Below are 23,148 nucleotides of genomic sequence, written 5' to 3'. Positions count from 1 at the left end.
AGTTGTTTCATTTGCTGTTATTTTCTCCCATTCTGAGTGTCGTCCTTCACCTTGCCTAGAGTTTCCTTTACTGTGCAAAAGCTTTTAAGTTTAATCAGGTCCCACTTGTTTACTTTTGTTTTTATGTCTGTTACTCTAGGAGGTGGATCATAGAGTATTTGTTTTGATTTATGTCATCAAGTGTTCTGCTCTATGTTTTCCTCTAAGAGTATTATAGTTTTTGGTCTTACATTTAGGTCTTTAATCTGTTTTGAGTTTATCTTTGTGTATGGTATTAGGAAGTGTTCTAACTTCATCTTTTTACATGTAGCTGTCCAGTTTTCCCAGCATCATTTATTGAAGAGGCTGTCTTTGCCCTATTGTATATTTTTGCCTCCTTTGTCAAGAATAAGTTACACATAGGTGCATGGTTTATTTCTGGCTTTTCTATCTTGTTCCATTGGCCTGTATATTTGTTTTTGTGCCAGTATCATACTGTCTTCATAACTGTAGCATTGTAATATAATCTGAAGTCAGGAAGGTTGCTTGCTTCATCTCCATTCTTACTTCTCAAGACTGCTTTAGCTGTTCAGGGTGGTTTGTGTTTCCATATGAATTGTGAAATCTTTTGTTCTAGTTCTGTGAAAAATGCCATTGGTAATTTGATAGGGATTGCATTAAATCTGTAGGTTGTATTTGGTAGTATAGTCATTTTCACAGTATTGATTCTTCCTAACCAGGAACATGGAATATCTCTCCAACCATTTAAGTCATCTTTGATTTCTTTCATCAGTGTCTTATAATTTTCTGTGTACAGTTATTTTTTCTCCTTAGGTAAGTTTATTCCTAGATACTTAATCCTTTTTGTTACAATGGTGAATGGTATCGATTCCTTAATTTCTCTTTCTGATTTTTCATTGTCAGTATATAGAAATACAAGTGATTTCTATGTATTGATTTTCTATCCTGTGACTTTCTAAATTCACTGATTAGCTCAAGTAACTTTCTGATACTACCTTTAGGGTTTTCTATGTACAGTATTGAGAGGGTAACAGGCAGAAAGGCCAGGAGTCTCCAAACAGAGGAAATAGGCTGCAAGTGTCAGACATTTTTTTTTTTTTCTCTCTCTCTTAAGCTTCAGGAGGAAACAAACAAGTGTTAGATTTTTCCCCCTTCTCTATACAAATTTAAAAATGGATTTCTCTTAAAATTCTGGGTTGCCATGACCACCCCTGCCTCCACCTAAACTTAACTTTTTTCATACCTTGGGCTAACCAATTTCTTTTTCTTATGGAAATGTTTGTCAAGCTATGTTAATGAACTATGTATTTACCCTAGACTCTGTCTTCAAGTCAGTTCAGCCTAAGACTCAGGTATAGATGTGAGAGTTGGACCGTAAAGAAAGCTGAGCACTGAAGAATTGATGCTTTTGAACTGTGGTGTTGGAGAAGACTCTTGAGAGTCCCTTGGACTGCAAGGAGATCCAACCAGTCCATCCTAAAGGAAATCAGTCCTGAATATTCACTGGATGCTGAAGCTAAAACTCAAATACTTTGGCTACTTGATGTGAAGAACTGACTTATTTGAAAAGATCCTGATGCTGGGAAAATTTCAAGGTGGGATGAGAAGGGGACGACAGAAGAATAGATTGTTGGATGGCATCACCAACTTGATGGGCATGAGTTTGAGCAAGCTCTGGGAGTTGGTGATGGACAGGGAAGCATAGCATACTGCATTCCATGGGGTCACAAAGAGTCGGACACGACTGAGCAACTGAACTGAACTGATTTGTGTACATACAAATGATTCATTTTGTTGTATGGCAGAAACTAATACAATATTGCAAAGCAACTATACTCCAATTAAAAAAAAAAAAGATTAAATGAAGAAAATTACAGTTCCTTAAAAATCTGTTAATCAAAGAGTCAGACCAAGTAATTACTGTAGGAAAAATATGCTATTTAATTATCTATATTTGGTACAGTTCTTTGATAGAACCAATGAGATTCATGAAAATCAAACAGCGTTTGAGACATTAAGGATTGAATATCTAATAGTGGACTATCATAATATTAAGGGAGTTACTCCAAAAGTTATTTTTGGTGTTACATAAGTCATATTGTAATGGTACTCACTAAGAACACTACCACCTCAAAGGACTGGGTTGTGGTTTGTTGTCAGTATGTCAGTTTTGTTGTTGCTCAGTTGCTGAGTCTGATTCTTTCCAGCCCCATGGGTTGCAGCACACCAAGCTTCCTTATTCTTCACTATAGTTGATTGTCATTACCAGAGAGGAAATTTCTGGGGAGCAGAGATCTTTCACCAGTTTGTCATTGATGGCTTTTGTGCCAAGAACTGACATAATTTCAATAAAGTTCTATTAAATGTATGCTTGCCTGTTAGGCCTTTGATTACTCCTCTCTGTAGAAGATGCTCTAAGACATAGAGATATAACCTCTTGAAACCCCAACAGAATCATCTGAAAAATAACAGAATTCCCAAATGAAGTCTTCATGGGCTCATTGAAAGAACTCAGTAGATATTTACTATATGTGTTTTATGTGCAAACCACCATAGAAGATATAATGATGAAGATGTGTTCCAAAATGTAACAGATATGTTTACAGTCCTGTTCACAATCTCAGTATAGGTCTGGTTCTCCTGAATTCTTATTTCTGAAACATTTGCTAAGTTGTGGCTGATTCTTTGTGAACCCATGGACTGTAGCCAGCTAGGCTCCTCTGTCCGTAGGATTTTCTGGGCGAGAATACTGGAGTGGGCTGTCATTTCCTTCTGCAGGGATCTTCCCAACCCAGGGATTGAGCCTGTCTCCTGTGTCTAGTGTATTGATAAGTGGACTCTTTAATACTGAGCCACCTACAGAAGACTAAATGGAACATAGTAGCAAAGTAACAGAATTTATTCTCCTGGGTTTCACTCGGGATCCTGAGGGGCAAAATGCATTATTTGTTTTGTTTTTGTATATCTACCTTGTGACAATTGTGGGCGACTTGCTCATTATGGTGACTGTTTTTGCCAGCCCCTCTCTGGACTTCCCCATGTACTTCCTTGCTTATCTTTCACTCAGGGATACAGTTTATTCCACTACCATTTCACCCAAATTGATTATAGACTTAATCAGTGGTAAAAAAAAAAAAACAATTTCCTTCCCAGTTTGCATGGGACAGCTCTTTCTAGAACACTTATTTGGAGGTTCTGAGGTTTTCCTTCTGGAGATGATGGCCTATGATCACTATGTGGCCATCTGTAAGCCATTGCACTACTTGACCATCATGAAGTGGCAGGTTTGTATCCTGCTGCTGGAGGTGGCTTGGGTGGGAGGTCTTGTGCCCTTGGTGGTTCAGCCCCTCTTTGTGTACGGACTCCCCTTCTGTGGTCCCAGTGTCACTGACTGCTTCATCTGTGACATTACCCATTGTTGGACCTTGTCTGTACTGACACTTACGTTGCAGGTCTCAGAGTGGTTGCTAACGGTGGCGCAATCTGTACAGTTATCTTTATCCTCCTGCTAGTGTCCTATGTGGTCATCTTAAATTCCCTTAGAGCTCACAGACAGGAAGGGAGGTGCAAAGCCCTATCTACCTGAAGTCCCACATCACAGTGGTGGTCCTCTTTTTCATTCCTGGTATTTTTATGGATATGAGACCTGTTTACAACTTTCGCATTGATAAATCAATAACTGTGCTGTGTACCATCGACACTCCCATGCTGAACCCTTTAATATATGCCTTGAGAAATTCAGAGGTGAAAAGTCTGGTATAAACTCTGGTATAAAAAAGTTAACTGTATATGGCAAAACTCTGGTACAAAAAGTTAACTGTAGGTAAAAATAAGAATGTGTCACCCACACTGATGTATTTGTTACTAATCCTAAAGCAATAAATGGGCAGTCAATTCTAACAATGGACGATTTAGTCAATTCAACAAACTCTACAAGAAGGTTTTTTTTTTTTTTTCATTTATACAAAAGCACCCCAAAATTAGAATCAGTCTAATAGAGAACCAACCTAATAGAGAAATTCTTTAAGATGAATAAAAGGCACAGGTGTTTTTGCCATTAGCAGAAAAAAATAAAGTTCACCTTGTAACTTAATTTTCTCAGTTTTTATTAAAATAACACTGTAGAAGAAAGAATTCTTTATTTTCAGAAGTAAAAAACAAGCTAATCTTGAAAATATATATTTTTCCAAATTAATGGGGGAAAGTAATTTTGGCTAATAGTTAGAACATAGTTCTGAGGCAAAAAAAAAAGTGTTTTTAAAATTTTAAAGTGTTAAAATTATTATTTCAGCACAGTAACTTTCTGTGGATGCATTATGCATTTGTATTTAAGAAAATTTTTATTCCTCAAGTCAATGTCTATGTGTTTGCAGTTCAGGATATTTAGACAGGAGAAGATGCTGTGTTTAGCTAAAGATATTTGTGTTTCTCCTTATTATATTACTTGATACAGGAAAACCCAAGATAACAATTGTGAAAAAAGGAAATTTGGATTCATTTATAGCTTCAGTGGGAATGCTTGTGGTATTCTTCTATAAAAATGTGCACATTAAATATTATAATCCCCACCTATATGTCAGTGTCCTGACAGGAACAGATATTAGTCTTCAAAGAAACAGCTGAAAGCTATTGACAAAGTTTTCAAGATTAAGAGACTTTTAAAAATGATGATGTACTTACTGCTAGCAACAGTGCAAAGTCACTACTATCCAATCTATGAAGGGGCCAAAGGAGGATTTTTTTTTTTTTTTTTTTTTTTAGAGGATGGTAATAGCTATAGCTAAAGAATAAGGGTCATTGACAGGAGCCTTGGCTTGACTAGAAAGGTATGATCATTCCAAATCACGCATCTTAAGGGAAAGTGCTAGGGGAATTAATATGTTGGTGATCTTAATTTTCACTCTCAGATCTCCTGTTTGCTCCCATGAGTGGGACCCAACCAACAGCTAAATGGAAAGTCTGTTTGACTGATACACTTAATAAGCATCAAATTCCTAGGGCCCAGAATAATTTGCAAAGATTATAATTGCATCTTTAGGAGCAAATGTAGAATGTATCATTAATGGTCAATCCTTTTTGCTCTTATCATTCACATTTTGACTACTGGACAAGAGGTAAAACCCTGCCCCAAACATGAGGAATGTACAATTTCCTTTAACTTCCTTACCATCAAATAATTTCAACTCAGACATACTCACACCTCATATCTACATTGAAATATGAGCCATCAATGTTCTTCATATGCAGTAGCAGAAGAAAAAAAAGAAAAGTGGAAAGGGCTAAAGAAACAAATGGAATAGAACATGTTTCTGAGTGATAGGGAAACATAAGTTCAGTGAACTTCAGGATTATGGGCCCATTGCTTTGCTGTGATGCAATGTGAGATTGCATTTCTGTTTTATATATCACAGAGTATATGTGTCAATCCCAATCTTCCAATTTACCCCTCCCCAACTATACCCCTCCCTATAACCATAAGTTTATTGTCTACATCTGTAACTCAAATTCTGTTTTGTAGATAAGTTAACTTATAGTCTTTTTTAGATTCTACATATAAGTGATATATGATATTTTTCTTTCTCTATTTGGCTTACTTCCCTCAGTATGACAATCACTAGGCCCATACATACTGCACAAATGACATTTTGTTCATTTTATGGCTTAGTAATATTTCACTATGTATATACATCACATCTTCTTTATGAGTTCCTTTATTGATGAACAGTTTAGTTGCTTCCATGTTCTGGCTATTGGGAATACTGCTGCAATGAACATTGGGTGCATGTATTCTTTCAAATTACGATTTTCTTCAGATATATGCTTAGGAGTGGAATTGCAGTGTCATGTGGTAGCTTATATTGAAAATCAGAGACATTACTTTGCCAACAAAGGTCCGTCTAGTCAAGGCTATGGTTTTTCCAGTGGTTATGTATGGATGTGAGAGTTGGACTGTGAAGAAAGCTGAGTGTCAAAAAACTGATGCTCTTGAACTGTGGTGTTGGAGATGACTCTTGAGAGTCCCTTGGACTGCAAGGAGATCCAACCAGTCCATTCTAAAGGAGATCAGCCCTGGGATTTCTTTGGAAGGAATGATGCTAAAGCTGAAACTCCAGTACTTTGGCCACCTCATGCGAAGAGTTGGAAAAAACTCTGATGCTGGGAGGGATTGGGGGCAGGAGGAGAAGGGGACGACAGAGGATGAGATGGCTGGATGGCATCACTGACTCGATGGACGTGAGTCTGAGTGAACTCTGGGAGTTGGTGATAGACAGGGAGGCTTGGCGTGCTATGATTCATGAGGTCGCAAAGAGTAGAACACGCCTGAACGACTGAACTGAACTGAACTGAACTGATAGCCAGTTAACAATGTTGTAACAGTTTTAGGTGAACAGAGAAGGGATTCAGTCATACATATACATGTATCCATTCTTCCCCAAACTCCCCTCCCATCCAGGCTGCAACATAGCATTAAACAGAGTTCCATGCGCTATACAGATCTGTGTTGGTTATCCATTTAAATTATAGAAGTTTGTACACATCCATCCCAAACTCCCTAACTATCCCTCCCCTACATCCTTTCCCCTGGCATCCATAAGTTTGTTCTGTAAGTCTGAGAGTCTTTTTCTGTTTTGCAAGTTCATTTGCATCATTTCTTTGTCTATTCCACTTACAAGAGATGCCATATGGTATTTCTCCTTCTCTGTCTGACTTACTTGACTCAGTATGACAATCTCTTAGTCGATTCATGTTGCTGCAAGTGGCATTATTTCATTCTTTTTAATGACTGAGTAATATTCCTTTGTATATATGTACCACATCATCTTTATCCATTCCTCTGTCATTGGACATTTAGGTTGCTTCCATTTCTTGGCTATTGTACACTAGATGGCCAAGAGGCATATGAAAACATGTTCAATCTTGTCAATTATTAGAGAAATGCAAATCAAAACTATAATGAGCTATTACCTCACACCAGTCAAAATGGCTATCATCAAAAAAACCCACAAACATTAAGTGCTGGAGAAGGTGTGGAGAAAAAGAAACACTCCTATATTATTGGTGGGAATGTAAATTGGTTATAGCCACTATGAAGAACAGTATGGAGATTCCTTATAAAACCAAAAATTGAGCTACCATCAGTTCAGTTCTGTTCAGTTCAGTCACTCAGTTGTGTCCAGCTCTTTGTGACCCCATGAATCTCAGCACTCCAGGCCTCCCTGTCCATCACCAACTCCCGGAGTTCACTCAAACTCACATCCATCGAGTCGGTGATGCCATCCAGCCATCTCATCCTCTGTTGTCCCCTTCTCCTCCTGCCCCCAACCCCTTCCAGCATCAGAGTCTTTTCCAATGAGTCAACTCTTCGCATGAGGTGGCCAAAGTACTGGAGTTTCAGCTTTAGCATCATTCCTTCCAAAGAAATCCCAGGGCTGATCTCCTTTAGAATGGACTGGTTGGATCTCCTTGCAGTCCAAGGGACTCTCAAGAGTCATCTCCAACACCACAGTTCAAGAGCATCAATTTTTTGACACTCAGCTTTCTTCACAGTCCAACTCTCACATCCATACACAACCACTGGAAAAACCACAGCCTTGACTAGACAGACCTTTGTTGGCAAAGTAATGTCTCTGCTTCTGAATATGGTATCTAGATTGGTCATAACTTTCCTTCCAAGGAGTAAGCGTCTTTTAATTTCATGGCTGCAGTCACCATCTGCAGTGATTTGGGAGCCCCCAAAATAAAGTCTGACACTGTTTCCACTGTTTCCCCATCTATTTCCCATGAAGTGATGAGATTGGATGCCATGATCTTCGTTTTCTGAATGTTGAGTTTTAAGCCAAATTTTTCACTCTCCTCTTTCACCTTCATCAAGAGGCTTTTTAGTTCCTATTCACTTTCTGCCATAAGGGTGGTGTCATATGCATATCTGAGCCAAATACAAAATAAAAAGTTTTAAAAAATTAGTGTGATCAACTCTTTTAAATGATCATGGCTATGTGGTATCTTGGGATTGCTACTTCCCTCTTTTCTTCTCAGTACTCTCTGCAAGTTCTCTCACTCTCCTCTCAAGCTTGGACCATAAACTCCAGATTTCTCTTCTGGAATTTGATGCTTATTTACTTATTTAGAATCAGTTTGCAATTTGTTTATTCTCAGTGTCTCAGTTATGATAAAGTGTTAGTTATATGTGATCTTATTGCGTATTCAGCTGCACTGTTTGTTTTAATAGACCATGTGTAGAGAGATTCAGATTTAAGGACTTGCAATAGCTATATTAAAGACTCCTGTGTTTGGTTTCTATACTTTATTATAGTAATTTATAATAGTGTCTTTCAAATTGTAAGTTCTAGTTACCTATTTCTGCATTCCTTTTTAAGAAAGATTATTTTCTTTTGGACAATGTTTGATTTGAAATTTTGCATGTGGATGTTATCTAAGTTAAATGGTACCTTCAGTCAATTGATTAGTGAGAATCTTATTAAATACATCTGTCATACACAAAGACAGACTTTTACTTTATTCCAGTGCCATCTTAGACTTGAGAGTTTCAAATATACACTGATTAACTTAAAATAAAGGATTCTTGTTTAAGCAACCATACTGCATGCATGTTAAGTCACTTCAGTCTTGTCCAGCTCTTTGCGACCCTATGGACTTTAGCCTGCCAGGCTCCCCTGTCCATGAGATTCCCCAGTCAAAAATACTGGAGTGGTTTGCCACGCCCTCCTCCAGAAGATATTCCCAACCCAAGGATGAAATCATCATCTCCTACATGTCCTGAATTGGCAGGTGGGTTCTTTACCACTAGCGCCACCTAGGAAGCCCAAATAAGAGGCTTATTCTTTGCTATTAGAAGGCTCTCTTTTCATTTAATTCCCCTAAAATGATTGGCCAGGAGAAGCCTCTGAAAATGTACCATGCACTGAAAAACTCTCTCAGTCCTCTAGAGCATGATTCCTCAGTGAATTTAAACTTGAACAAACCTTCGGGACAAACTGTTTTTAATAACTCAATGAAGTGACTTATTCTTCATTGTTGATTAAGTGCCCATTCATATCTTCCCTTATCTGGGACATTTCTCCTTGGGTATTAATGTCACCATCAGGATGTAAAATAAAATCTGTTAGTTCACTAGCCATGAACCATATTAAAATGGTCAAATAAGTGTTTTAAAATATCCTAAATAAAGTCAATTTATGTAATAATCCAGTGCTCTACAGTTTTGACTAAAACATTATTACAATTATTCAATTACTTTGTTCATGAAGTTTTAAATTTGTTCCTGATATATTTTCAATGACAGCTTTCAAATTCAGTGACATCAACTGTATAATTTTGAAGCCAGTTCTGAGCAATTCTACAATCCAGAGTGTAAAAACGTTATCAAAGTTGAACAAGATGTTCATGTTTTGTGCCAGCAGAGAGATGTATCCTATATAACAAAGCACTTTCAGTTGCAGGCACTAAGTGTGTTCTGATCTTTTCTCTGCACTCATTCCTGCCTCATCTTCCTCAAACTAACCACCCATTTTCAAGAACCAAAGATAAAATTGGAGAAGCCTGAATTTGGAACGAGAGACAAAAGAAGAAATAGAAAATCCAGGTAACACATTCATAAAAACCTTCCTTGCTATGAAAAGAGGGCAAAATAGAGTTATTTGAAATTAATCATGTATATTTCTTAAGGAGCTGTTTGATTTATCATTTGACATTAAGTATTTTATGCTAAAAGTTCCAGGAATAATATAGTATGTACATTTACTCCATTTTACAAAGTACTATTGGAATAAGTCCAATGACAATAATGTTCGCCAATATTTTGTATTGATTGTTTAAATTCAAACTGAAATAGAGTCTAAATATAACATAACAAAATATAACAGGACATGCATATGGTCTGCACAATAGTTTTTTACAATGTTTCATATGATTTAGAAAATCAAACAATTATTTATTTTCCATCTTCATATATTGAAGATATAGCCTTCTTCTGAAGATCGTGATAGCCTTTCCCTTCTCCAGGGCATCTTTCCAACCGAGGGACTGAACCCAGATCTCCCACATTGCAGGCAGATTCTTTACCAGCTGAGCCACAAAGGAAACCAAAGAATACTGGACTGGGTAGTCTATTCCTTCTCCAGCAGATCTTCCCAATCCAGGAATTGAACCAGGGTCTCCTGTATTGCAGGTTCTGAGCTCTCAGGGAAACCCAAAGATTATGATAGTTCTTTACAAACTGGTACCTTGTACACGGTATTTTTAATGTTATTGTTCTGTGTAGATATTTAACTCCTTTCCATAATATTTTTTTTAGTTGTGGTAAAATATAAAAGAACATTCTTCATCTAACAGAGTTTTTTCATCATCTCAAACTGAAACTATGTGTAAAAAAGTAACTCCCTGTCTCCTCATCCCTCCAGTCCCTGTTGTACTGTTGTACTTTCCATCTCATTGAATTTGACTATGCTAGGTACCTTATAAAGGGGCAGAGAAGGAAATGGCACCCCACTCCAGTACTCTTGCCTGGAAAATCCCATATATGGGGGAGTCTGGTAGGCTGTAGTCCATGGGGTCGCAAAGAGTCGGACACGACTGAGTGACTTCCCTTTCACTTTTCACTTTCATGCATTGGAGAAGGAAATGGCAACCCACTCCAGTGTTCTTGCCTGGAGAATCCCAAGGATGGGGGAGCCTGGTGGGCTTCCGTCTATGGGGTTGCACAGAGTCGGACATGACTGAAGTGACTTAACAGCAGCAGTAGCAGCATAAAGGGGAGATCATAAAATATAAGTGTTTCTGTGTCTGGCTTATTGTGCTTAGCATAATTTCTTCAAGATTTATCTGATACTTTAATTTCTTCATCTGTTACTGTTAATTTCTTCCAGATTCATCTGATAGCATGTATCAGAATTTCCTTCCCATTTAAAGCTGTATGATTCCATTGTCTGTATATACCACAATTTGTTTGCACATTCACTAATTGATGACCATTAGAGTTGTCACCACTTTTGTCTATTGTGAAAAATGTTTCTATGAACACTGGTATATAAATATTAAAGTCTCTGCTTCATATTCCTCTGTGTATAAACCTCAAATAACATTTTTATATGTAAATCAATAGCCTCTTGTTACAAAGTGAAGTGAAGTGTCCGACTCTTCGTGACCCCATGGACTGCAGCCCACCATGCTCCTCCATCCATGGGATTCTCCAGGCAAGAGTACTGGAGTAGGGTGTCATTGCCTTCTCCGTTATTACAAAAGGGAACTCAAAACTTGAAATGCAAAAACTTACATTCAGAGACATTTAGTTACTTGTTAGACTCATCAATTTGTATTTATACCTAGCTGGAGAGTGAATTTTAGTGTCTGTGGAAATACTATTTATGAATTGTTTTATATACAAGGTCTGCTAAAGTCTTAGAGAAAATGTCAGCATCTATATCTCAAGGGGTTAATGAACTGGATATTTTCTCATTTTTAGGGTCTTATGAATGTTGTGAATGAAACAAGACACATGACATTATGCAGTCAGTTGACCTCATAATTTATGGAAAGAAGATCCCTTGGATTAAATTTAAATTTATTGATACATTTCCAAGAAGAGAGTAAGATATGGAGAAAGACACAAAAGGGAATTTCCACACAATCATGTGAGTAGTAAAACTGAACATCTTCCAAAACTGCATATGATAATGACCCAGTCAATCTCTCCATCCTTCAGGAAAGCATCTTTAGATAGTTATATAAAAGAGTAGATTTTGAGAAAACTCAGGTAAAACTAATTATAGAGATGTGAAACTAAATATAAAAGGGGAAACAAAAGAATAATAAAACATATTTTGAACTTATTTCATGCCTATGATTTGCTATGCAATTTTTGACAATTTTGAAAATCTTCATTTATATTATTCTATTTAAACCATAGTGTGTTAGATTCTATAATGTTTCAATACAGAGATTACATTGAATGATTTACACAGGTCACAAAGTTTGTAAGTACAGAAAGATATTTAGGCATGAATTGTGATCATACGTTTCAAAAGGATATGTACCAAACCAGAGTTTAAAACCTGAACTCTCAAAAAGTACATTGCAGGCATTCAGGGTCACAATATTTGTAAAACAAATTTTATATTTATAAAACAAAACAAAAGTTATAAAACTATATACAAGTTAAGCAATATGACATCTCTGATAGTTTTTTTTGGTGTGTGTGTGTATTTGTTTCCAAAGTCTGTTCAGCCATACTCAGGGTTTAGAAGTAACACTTTTGTTATAAATAAACTGATTTGGAAAATGTGATATTTCTTTCAAATTTTTCTCTTTTTAACCTAATGAACTGGTTAGGCATTTTTTGAACCTCGAAATTGTTGCTGCATCATTTTAATTGTCACTTTACCTCATATGGGAAGCAGGTTTTACTATGACAGTGACAGTGTTAGTTTCTCAGTTGCAACCAACTCTTTGTGATCCTGTGGATGGCAGCCCACCAGGCTCCTCTGTCCATGGGATTTCCCCGGCAAGGACACTGGAGTGGGTTGCCAATCCCTTATCCAAGGGATTTTCCCAACCCAGGGATCAAACCCAGACCTCCTGCATTGCAGGCAGATTTTTTACTGACTGAGCTACAAGGGAAGCCCCAGGTTTTACTATATATACAGTTAAATAGAAAGATATTTAGGCATGAATTGTGATCATACGTTTCAAAAGGATATGTACCAAAATTTCAGAAACTGAAATTTCAGTCCATAATTTCGAATATATTGCTGAATGAAAATGTTTCTCAGTATTTTACACTTTGCATACCACATAGATGTTTTGTTTTTCCCCCTTATGTTGTTGAATTTGTCATTGTGTAGACCTACTTAATTTATCTTATCTAATATATCATTGTGGAATAGTTATCATGGATTTAAATGTTCTGAGAATTCTTCAAAGATTTATTTATTCCATTGATTATATTAAGAAGTTTGAAGAATATCACAAATGTTTGAAGCAGATATATTTATTTTAATAAAATACAATATCCATAAAGTATAAAGTATAGAATTCTACACCTGTGCATCTCCTATGATGGTAGTCATTTTACTCTTTGTTCCCTGTATATTTCTGTATGCCAGGCCAATCATGGCATTCAGTCCCATCAGTTCATGGCAAATAGATGGGGAAACAAAAGAAACAGTAATAGACTTTATTCTCTTGGGCTCCAAAATCACTGCAGATGGTGACTGCAGCCATGATTATTAAGAGATGCTTGCTCCTTGGAAGAAAAGCTATGACCAACATAGACAGCATATTAAAAACCAGAAACATTTGTTTGCCAAAAAGGTACATTTAGTCAAAGCTATAATTTTTCCAGTAGTCATGTATGGATGTGAGAGTTGGACTGTAAAGAAAGCTGAGCATGGAGGAATTGATGCTTTCGAACTGTGGTGTTGGAAAAGACTCTTGAGAGTCCCTTGGACTGCAAGGATACCCATCCAGTCAGTCCTAAAGGAAATAAGTACTGAATATTCATTGGAAGGACTGATGCTGAAGCTGAAACTCCAACACCTTGGCCACCTGATGTGAAGAGCTGACTCAATTTAAAAGACCCTGATGTTGGGAAAGATTAAAGGCAGGAGAAGAAGGGGACGACAGACGATGAGATGGTTGGATGGCATCACTGACTCAATGGACATGAGTTTGGGGAAACTCCAGGAGTTGGTGATGGACAGGGAGGCCTGGCGTGCTGTGGTTCATGGGGTCACAAAGAGTCAGACACGACTGAGCAACTGAAGTGAACTTAACTCAACAGTCATCAAGACAGTATGATACTTGCACAAAAACAGAAATATAGACCAATGGAACAAAATAGAAATAAATCCATGTTCCTATGGGTACCTTATGTTTGACAAAGGAGGCAAGAATATACAATGGGGCAAAGACAACCTCTTCAATAAATGGTGCCAGGAAAACTGGACAGCTACATGTAAAATAATGAAATTAGAACACTTCCTAACACCATACACAAATATGAACTCAAAGTGGATTAAAGACCTAAATGTAAGATCAGAAACTATACAACTCTTAGAGGAAAACATAGGCAGAACACTCAATGACATAAGTCAAAGCAAGATCCTCTATGACCCACCCCTAAGAGTGATGGAAATAAAAGCAAAAGTAAACAAGTGGGACCTGATTAAACTTAAAAGTTTTGGCACAGTAAAGGAAACTATAAGCAAGGTGAAAAGACTACCCTCAGAATGGGACAAAATAATTGCAAATGAAACAACTGATGAAGGATTAATTCCAAACTATACAAGCAGATCATACACCTCAATGCCAGAAAAACAAACAACCCAATGAAAAGATGGGAAAAAGACCTAAACAGACATTTCTCCAAAGAAGACATATAGATGGCTAACAAACACATGAAAAGACACTCATCATTGCTCATTGTTAGAGAAATGCAAATCAAAACTACAATGAGATATCACCTCACACCAGTCAGAATGGCCGTCATCAAAAAGTCTACAAACAATAAATGCTGGAGAGGGTGTGGAGAAAATGGAGCACTCCTGCACTGTTGGTGGGAATGTAAATTGATACAGCCATTAGGAAAGACAGTATGGAGATTCTTTAAAAAACTAGACCGAAGCCACCATAGGACCCTGTTCATTGCAGCACAATTTACCATAGCTAGAACCTGGAGGCAATGTCATCAACAGATGTCCATTGACAGATGAATGGATAAAAAAGTCAGGTACATATACACAATGGGATAATACTCAGCCATCAAAAGGAACAACTTTGAGTCAGCTCTAATGAGGCTGATGAACCTAGAACCTATCATACACAGTGAAGTGAGTCAGAAAGAGAAAGATACATATCATATTCTAATGCATATATATGGAATCTAGAAAAATGGTATTGAAGAATTTATTTTCAGGGCAGCAGTGGAGAAACAGATATAGAGAATAGACTTATGGACATGGGGAGAGGGGAGGAGAGGGTGAGGTGTATGGAAAGAGTAACATGGAAACTTACATTATCATATGTAAAATAGATAGCCAATGGGAATTTGCTGTATGACTCAGGAAACTCAAATAGGGGCTCTGTATCAACCTAGAGGGGTGGGATGGGGCAGGAGATGGGAGGGAGGTTCACAAGGGAGGGGATATATGTATACCTATGGCTGATTCAGGTTGAGGTTTGACAGAAAACAACAAAATTCTGCAAAGCCATTATCCTTCAATTAATAAAAAAGAGAGAGAGAAAGAGATCACTGGAAGTCAGTAGAGCCCTGTCTTTTTATCCAAACACATAGCATATTGTACAATACAAAGTTTGAATATCAAGTAATGAGGGAAAATATACATCTATATTATCTATTATACATTGATTATCTATTATACATCTACATATATTTTATATACTATACATTTATATGTATATAATACATCCATAAAATGGCCATTTTCAAAAACAATTAAAATTTAATCCCTACTTAATATCTTATACCAAAGTGAAGATGGGTCAAAATTTACATATAAAATATATTTTTAAAGACTTAAAAATTAAAAGTCTACAAATATGGGAGAACATTTTGCTAAAATTGTAATAGGGAAATTCTTTCTTAGCAAATCGTAAAAGAAATTAAAATATTGACAGATTTAAATACACAAATGTCAATATAATTCCACATGACCTAGGATATTCTGCACCCTATGGATATAAATCAAATCAAACAAAGCATAAACTGAAAAAATAATAATTCAACACACATGGTAAATGGGATAATTTCCTTGGTATTTAATTAAATCATAAGAATAGTATGGAAAAAGATCAGCAGTCAAATAAAATATGTGAAATCCATTCACAAGCAAATCACAAAAAGGAATTTCCATGATTTTAAGATGTGAAGAGATGCCAAAATTTAAATCTATGTATTTGTATTTAAAGCATAAAAATGAAACACAATAGCATTTTTAAGACTGTCATATACCAGCAATGCTTATCAATTACTGATTGTTAACAATGTGATCAAATATACACATTCCAGAATTAGCGGAGTAGTGAATTTGAAGGTCATATATGTCATTTTGGCAATAAATATGAACATCAATATTTTAAATATATATACCGGTTGACTCAACAATTCCACTTCTAAGATTTCACATTTAGAAAATTTCATAAAGACTTATTGTAGAATTGCTTATCATAGGGATAAAATACAAAAATATGAAGAGAACTAGATACATTAGTTTTAATGTATATTTATATAACACTTAAACAGTATAGGGAAACAGAATGAGTTAGGTCTATTTAGCCTGATATGTAAAGATTTTGAGGAGAAGGACTAATGAAATGCAACAAGTATACAGAGAGACATGATCACAAATCCATATATGCACATATATTTATTTTTTCAAAAGTTTTTGCTTGAAGAATTCTAGGAACAGAGTGATTGCGTCTGGAACAACTGGGAGAATTTGATTTGGTGTGTAAAGGAGTTTTTTTCTACACATTCCTTTTTACATGGTTTCTATTTTTAATATTTACTATTCGAAGATCCCATCCGGTCCCATCACATCATGGGAAATAGATGCGGATACAGTGGAAACACTGTCAGACTTTATTTTTCTGGGCTCCAAAATCACTGCAGATGGTGACTGCAGCCATGAAATTAAAAGACGCTTACTCCTTGGAAGGAAAGTTATGACCAACCTAGATAGCATATTCAAAAGCAGAGACATTACTTGGCCAACAAAGGTTCGTCTAGTCAAGGCTATGGTTTTTCCTGTGATCATGTAAGGATGTGAGAGTTGAACTGTGAAGAAGGCTGAGCACCAAAGAATTAATGCTTTTGAACTGTGGTGTTGGAGAAGACTCTTGAAAGTCCCTTGGATTGCAAGGAGATCCAACCAGTCCATTCTGAAGGAGATCAGCCCTGGGATTTCTTTGGAAGGAATAATGCTAAAGCTGAAACTCCAATATTTTGGCCACCTCGTACAAAGAGTTGACTCATTGGAAAAGACTCTGATACTGGGAAGGATTGGGGACAGGAGGAGAAGGGGACGACAGAGGATGAGATGGCTGGATGGCATCACTGACTAGATGGATGTGAGTCTCAGTGAACTCCGGGAGTTGGTGATGGACAGGGAGGCCTGGCCTGTGGCGATTCATGGGGTCGCAAAGAGTCAGACACGACTGAGCGACTGATCTGATCTCATCTCATCTGATTAGCCATTATATTTTCTGTTTCTTACTTAAAAATCTAAAATATTCCATTAAATATCACCCTACTTATTTAACTTATATGCAGAGTACATCATGCAAAATGCTGGGCTGGATGAAGAACAAGCTGAAATCAAGATTGCAGGGAGAAATATCAATAACCTCAGATATGCAGATGACACCACCCTTATGGCAGAAAGCAAAAGGAACTAAAGAGACTCTTGAGGAAAATGAAAGAGGAGAGTGAAGAAGATGGCTTAATACTCAACTTTCAAAAAACGTCTGTGGTTTTAACTTTCGTAACTCCCATGTTGAACCTCTTAATCTACACCCTGAGAAATGCAGAAAGGAAAAATGCCATGAGGAAATTTTTGAGTAAAAATGTGACCTTAGTTGGAAGAGGTCATGTAGGACATGATACCCTTTTTTTTTAGAGAATCAAAGAATATTTTCAATATCAGTGGTTACCATTAAAAAATAATTTTCTCTGGGTTACTTAAACTACTTATTCCTGAAACAGCTATATGAACTAATCCTTATCATAGTGGAATAGTTTATAGATCTTAAACACCAAGAGAATTGCGTAGCTTCAGTCTCTTATAGATGTAATAATACTATGTTAAGATTCTATAGTGGAATCTGATAAAAAAAATAATGTAAATTTTCACAGACATGATCATAGCTGCATTTTCAAATCTGTGAAAAATGAAATTTGTTAACATATACTATGATTTTGCCATATGGTTGATTTTATATATTCTGATCACATTTTGAACTGAAAAATTAAATTGTTCAACCCCAGTCTCTGGATCACTTGGCCTCCTTCAATAATTGAAATACATAGTTAAGTCATTTGCATCACATAAGGCCCCAAAGTCGGCCTGCATTATATTAAAATGTCTGGGTACATTTTTTTTTTTTTTTTTAGCACAATGAATGTTTAACATTTTGGAAACAGATGATTTTGCTTTATATAATGAATGCTAATCTGATTCTCTGTAAGTTCTTGACTTAAATGGTTAATTAAAAGTTATCTTTATCTTCACAATTGCTCTATATCAGACTTGGGGATCAGATACTATAATATAAACATCTATTTAAGGCTCTAGAATTACATGTTTCCTGTTAGAACTCAACTTACAGCATAGATACTAAGTCCTAAAATATGCCTTCATCCTTTTCTCAATTCTAATTGGATTCATCTCATGTACTTAGCAATATTAATGCCTCCACATACCTGACACACATTAAATAAAGTTTCTTTTATATCTAAGTGGAAGAAATAAAAAAGTGCTTTAGATCTTTTAATCAGAAAGAAATCTAGGACACTAGCTTTAGGATCAGGAGATGTGGGTTTTAGTTCTCACTATGCCATCATTTTATTCTATAACCTTTAAATTTCTAAAAGTAATTTACTTAGGTGATTTGGAAGCTGTTTCCAAGTTCTGTGATTCTTCCCATGTCAATAATTTGTTATAAATATTCTTATATTTGCTTATACTTCTATTAGAACTAAAATTATCTCATTTCCCCAAACTTTTCTATTTCTGATAGATAACATAAGAAATACCCTCCTGGTATAAAAGTGTCTTAGGACTGGATTAAGACATGTTGCCTTTGGGTGACAGGATGAAATGATTGGATGGTATCACTCAAGCAATGCACATGAATTAGAGCAACCTCTAGGAGATATTGAAGGATAGGGAAGCCCGGTGTGCTGCAGTTCATGGGGTCACAAAGAGTGAGACATGACTTATTGACTGAACAACGAGACATATAAACTCTGCTCTTGGGCGCTTTGTTGTTTTGAGAACATGTTCTTGCACTATCCAAGTGCATAAAGCTGCCAAGAGAACACTTTGGCAGGTACCTGGTTTTTGTGAAATTAGTCCCTGAGTCTATCAAAGGTCAAAGCACACCTCAACTAGTTTCTGATCAACAGTGATATGATCCATATATAGTCCCTCCTGTTTTCATTCTGTTTTACTTTTCAAGTTTGAGAATCTGTGTTGCTGTCTTTTCAGTATTTTGAACTATTTGGTCCTTGGATTTATATTCTGGGAACAGACTTTTATGGTATAGATCCAAGAAACTCCTTTTTGAACAATTATTTTCATGGACATGAATGGTAGATCAATTAAAAAATAAAATATCATAATGAAAAATAAAAACAAATAGTTACACAACTAACAGTTTATATATATAATATTAAATATTCAGACACCATATTTAAGCTCATCTACTATCAAATACCTAAGTTCATATATGGCCAACTGTTTTTTTTTTTTTTTCCTCTCATCATGTTTTGTTCTCATGTAGACATCAGGATGAAGTTCACAAAGATGTACACTATAAAAGTTCTCTGATATTCAGTTACCTTACTTGAGATAATTGGTTTGTTGGCAAGACCTGGTAATTATGGTGAAATATTCCTTACTTACCTGTGGCTAATTAATATTAATTAATTAATATTATCCAGAGGTAAGTAACTTCATAGACTTTGCTGCCAAACAGGATATGTGGTAGCACTTTTAAGGCTCAAGAGAAAGGCCTTGTCCACAGGTACTGTTTATATCTCAAAAAAACACTGTATCTGAATTAGTTGATGCTTAATTAATTAATATTATCCAGAGGTAAGTAACTTCATAGACTTTGCTGCCAAACAGGATATGTGGTAACATTTTTAAGGCTCAAGAGAAAGGCCTTGTCCACAGGTACTGTTTATATCTCAAAAAAACACTTACTGTATCTGAATTAGTTGATGCTTTTAATATTGAAATTTACTTCTTTCTTGGTGCACTAACAGCTGCCTGGGGCCCTGGCTGTAGACCTATTTCAGACAAGTTCATGGATGAGATTCTCCCCTCCACCCGCCCCCCTCCAGGAAATCATATAGTCATAGAATATCAGGTTTAAATGATTTTACAAATCATATAATCACCTCTCACCCCCACCAGTCTAAGATTTAAATCTCTTTTAAGCATGTCAAGAATCAAGAAAAATAGGTTCAACTACAGTGCTATCAATTTAGAAGTAAAAATATTGCAGACTTTTTCTTACTGATATTTATTTAACATCTCTGTTAAAACTACACATTATTCAAAAATATGCAATATATTTTAGTTATACACTTCCCCAATATTGAGCATTCTGTGTGGTTTCTAAATTTTCCACAGCTGTTAATAACTGTGCTGAACATATTTGAACACTTATTTTTTTTTTAAATTAATTTTATTCTATTCTCAAACTTTATTTTGAACACATTTTTTCTGTTTTAAAAATATTTTCTATTAGATTATTTCTAGGAGGAGTATTTTGGAGTCAAAGAAAAAAAAGACAAAGTAATTTCTATTTTTTCACAGTTATGTCTGAATAACTTTTATTAATTATGTCTAATTCTTACTTTCTATTCACTATACTTTTTATGATCTGCTGAGAAACTCCACCTCAGAATAAGGAAATGCAATGAAGCTGCTGTATTTTGTTTTTGCATATGTATAGAATTTTCATCTTGGAAAAAGGAATAGTTTTTTTTATATTATTATGATGTTTATGTTTTCTCTTTTCTTTGGAAAATATATGTCTCACCGGTCCTCATCGTATTAGTAATGCAGTATCCTGTAACCAAGAATGATTGATGATGGATGCTGTGGGAAGATGGGAGAAGAAGGCAGGGGAATGCCTGTAGCAGAAACTTAATGGAGTGGGAAGGTGATTCGTATCAAGGATAGATGTCTTGCTGCTGTTTGGTGATGAAATGTCAGGGAAGGGGTTATAAAGACATTTAACAGGCACGCTTTTTATGACTCTATGTGAACACATATACATTACTACACATAGTCATATCCAGTAAATATTTGTTGAATGAATGAACTTGTAATATTAATAATTACTTACACTAACAGATTTTATATGTGTTTGAGTATATATGCATAGTATTTTATCTCATGCAGCAGAGTCTTTCTTTCTATTTTTCACATCAAATCTCTATTTTTAAAACTTTGAAAACAATTATTTTCTTTGCTTGATAGATCTTATTTTACTGCACACCTATGTCACAGTTTTTTATACCTCTACTGAAGCTGTAAATTTACTGAATGTAACAATGTTAAATTGTATGTATGTGGAACAGGATTTTTAAAAATTAAAATATTAATTAATAAATATTGTAATTATCCTGAAAGTAAAATGGCCCAGTAATAAACTCTTTCCTAGAGGCAATTAATATTTTCATACCCCATAAAGTGTGTCAGACATTATTAAAATGAAATGCAGCTTCCTTTCAAAGGCTTTTTTATGTTTTTCATAAAGAGTAATGATAAACAGAGCTGGAGGACAAGAAAACTTGAATTCCTCTGGGTTTATAGTCTGGTGAAGAAAACATACTCTTACCCATGAAGAACGGCAACTCGGAAAGCATTTACTCATCATCTAACAGGTTTCAGACACTGCAGACATCCTGCGAGGCACTGTTGTAGGTACAGTGAGTAAACACACTTGAATAGCATGTGCAACCCAGTAGGTAAAAGGGACAGTGTGTTGCCAAGGACTTATGTCCATTTCCCTAAACTGCCTGCTTGTGATAGATTTATTGATGTGTCGTTCTTTCCACAGTTAGATCTAAGAATTCAAATGTAAATTCTCATGGAAAAGAGAATAGCTCTAACCCCTGTGGGACACCTCTCAGCTTTTGGGATACATCTGAGAATTACAATTTGTAACCTCACACACACAAAGGAGAACTTGAAATCAAGGAATACCGAGATGACATGGCAGAGCTGCAAGCAGCTGAAATCAGGAGAATCCAGGTCTCATGTAGGGAACCCAGTGTTTTCTCAGTAAATTATACATCATGTGTTTCCCTTCAGATGTTTTACAGGTGACAGGTTCTGGGTGTCTGAAGAGATGGAAAGCATCATGAAAAAAATAAGAATGATTTGAAACGATTACTGGGGCAAAAGTGCCAACGACTTGAGCCACAGCTATAGTGACTGCTCTGTTTTGTTCTAAGAAATTCAGGCCACAAACCTTTCATGATTAACAGTTGACACTTTTTATTCCTTTGTAGGAAATTCAGGCCTCAAGAAGGTATTACTTCCTAAATGGATGTTCTTATACCTCCAGAAAATACTCTTCATTGTCTTTTTTTTTTTTTTTCCTATTCACTGTTCTGGCCAACTTGCTTATTGTCATTACCATCTCCCTCAGCCCCACACTTTCTGCTCCCATGTACTTCTTTCTCACTTACTTGGCCCTGAGAGATGTCTTCTACACATCCGTCACCACCCTTAAATTGATCACTGACCTGCTGTACCAGAGGAGAACCATCTCTTTGGGTGGCTGCTTTGTGGAACACTTCCTGGGAGGATCAGAGATATCATACTCTTCAGCATCATGGCATATGACTGCTAGGAGGCCATCTGCAAGCCTCTGCACTACATGATCACCATGTGACAGGGACTCTGCCAGCTCCTGGTTGTGGTGGCCTGGACTAAGGGGATCATGCATGCCACTGTGCAGATTATTTTCATGGTCAACTTGACCTTGTGAGGTCCCAACATCTTCAATCACTTCATATGTGACCTCTTTCCACTGTTAAAACTTACCTGCAGTGACACCTATAAGCTCAGTATGGTGGTGGCAGCCACCAGTGGGTCCATGTGCTTGCTCCTTTTTTTCCTGCTGCTCATCTCCAACACAGTCATCCTGAGCTCCCTGAAATCCCACAGCTTTGAAGGACGTCACAAGGCCCTCTCCACATGTGGCTCCCACTTTACAGTAGTGGTGCTCTTTTTTGTCCCTTGTATATTCACCTACATGTGTCCTGGGCCCCCTATCCTGTGGACAAGTGGCTGGCTGTATTCTTTGTAATCCTCACTCCTATGTTAAATCCTATCATTTATACAGTGAGAAACATAGAGGTGAAAA

At 36.3% G+C, this 23,148-nt stretch overlaps 1 pseudogene; it reads left to right on the top strand.

Annotated features, from left to right (window-relative positions):
• Positions 1-2,870: 2,870 nt before the first annotated feature.
• LOC102285679 (putative olfactory receptor 4A4) lies at positions 2,871-22,322 on the top strand (annotated as a pseudogene).
• Positions 22,323-23,148: the final 826 nt, after the last annotated feature.

Source organism: Bos mutus, unplaced genomic scaffold (assembly GCF_027580195.1).
Source record: "Bos mutus isolate GX-2022 unplaced genomic scaffold, NWIPB_WYAK_1.1 CTG206, whole genome shotgun sequence".
Taxonomy (NCBI): domain Eukaryota; kingdom Metazoa; phylum Chordata; class Mammalia; order Artiodactyla; family Bovidae; genus Bos; species Bos mutus.
The sequence above is the reverse complement of the archived record's forward strand: the minus strand, read 5'-3'. Positions and strand labels throughout refer to the sequence as shown.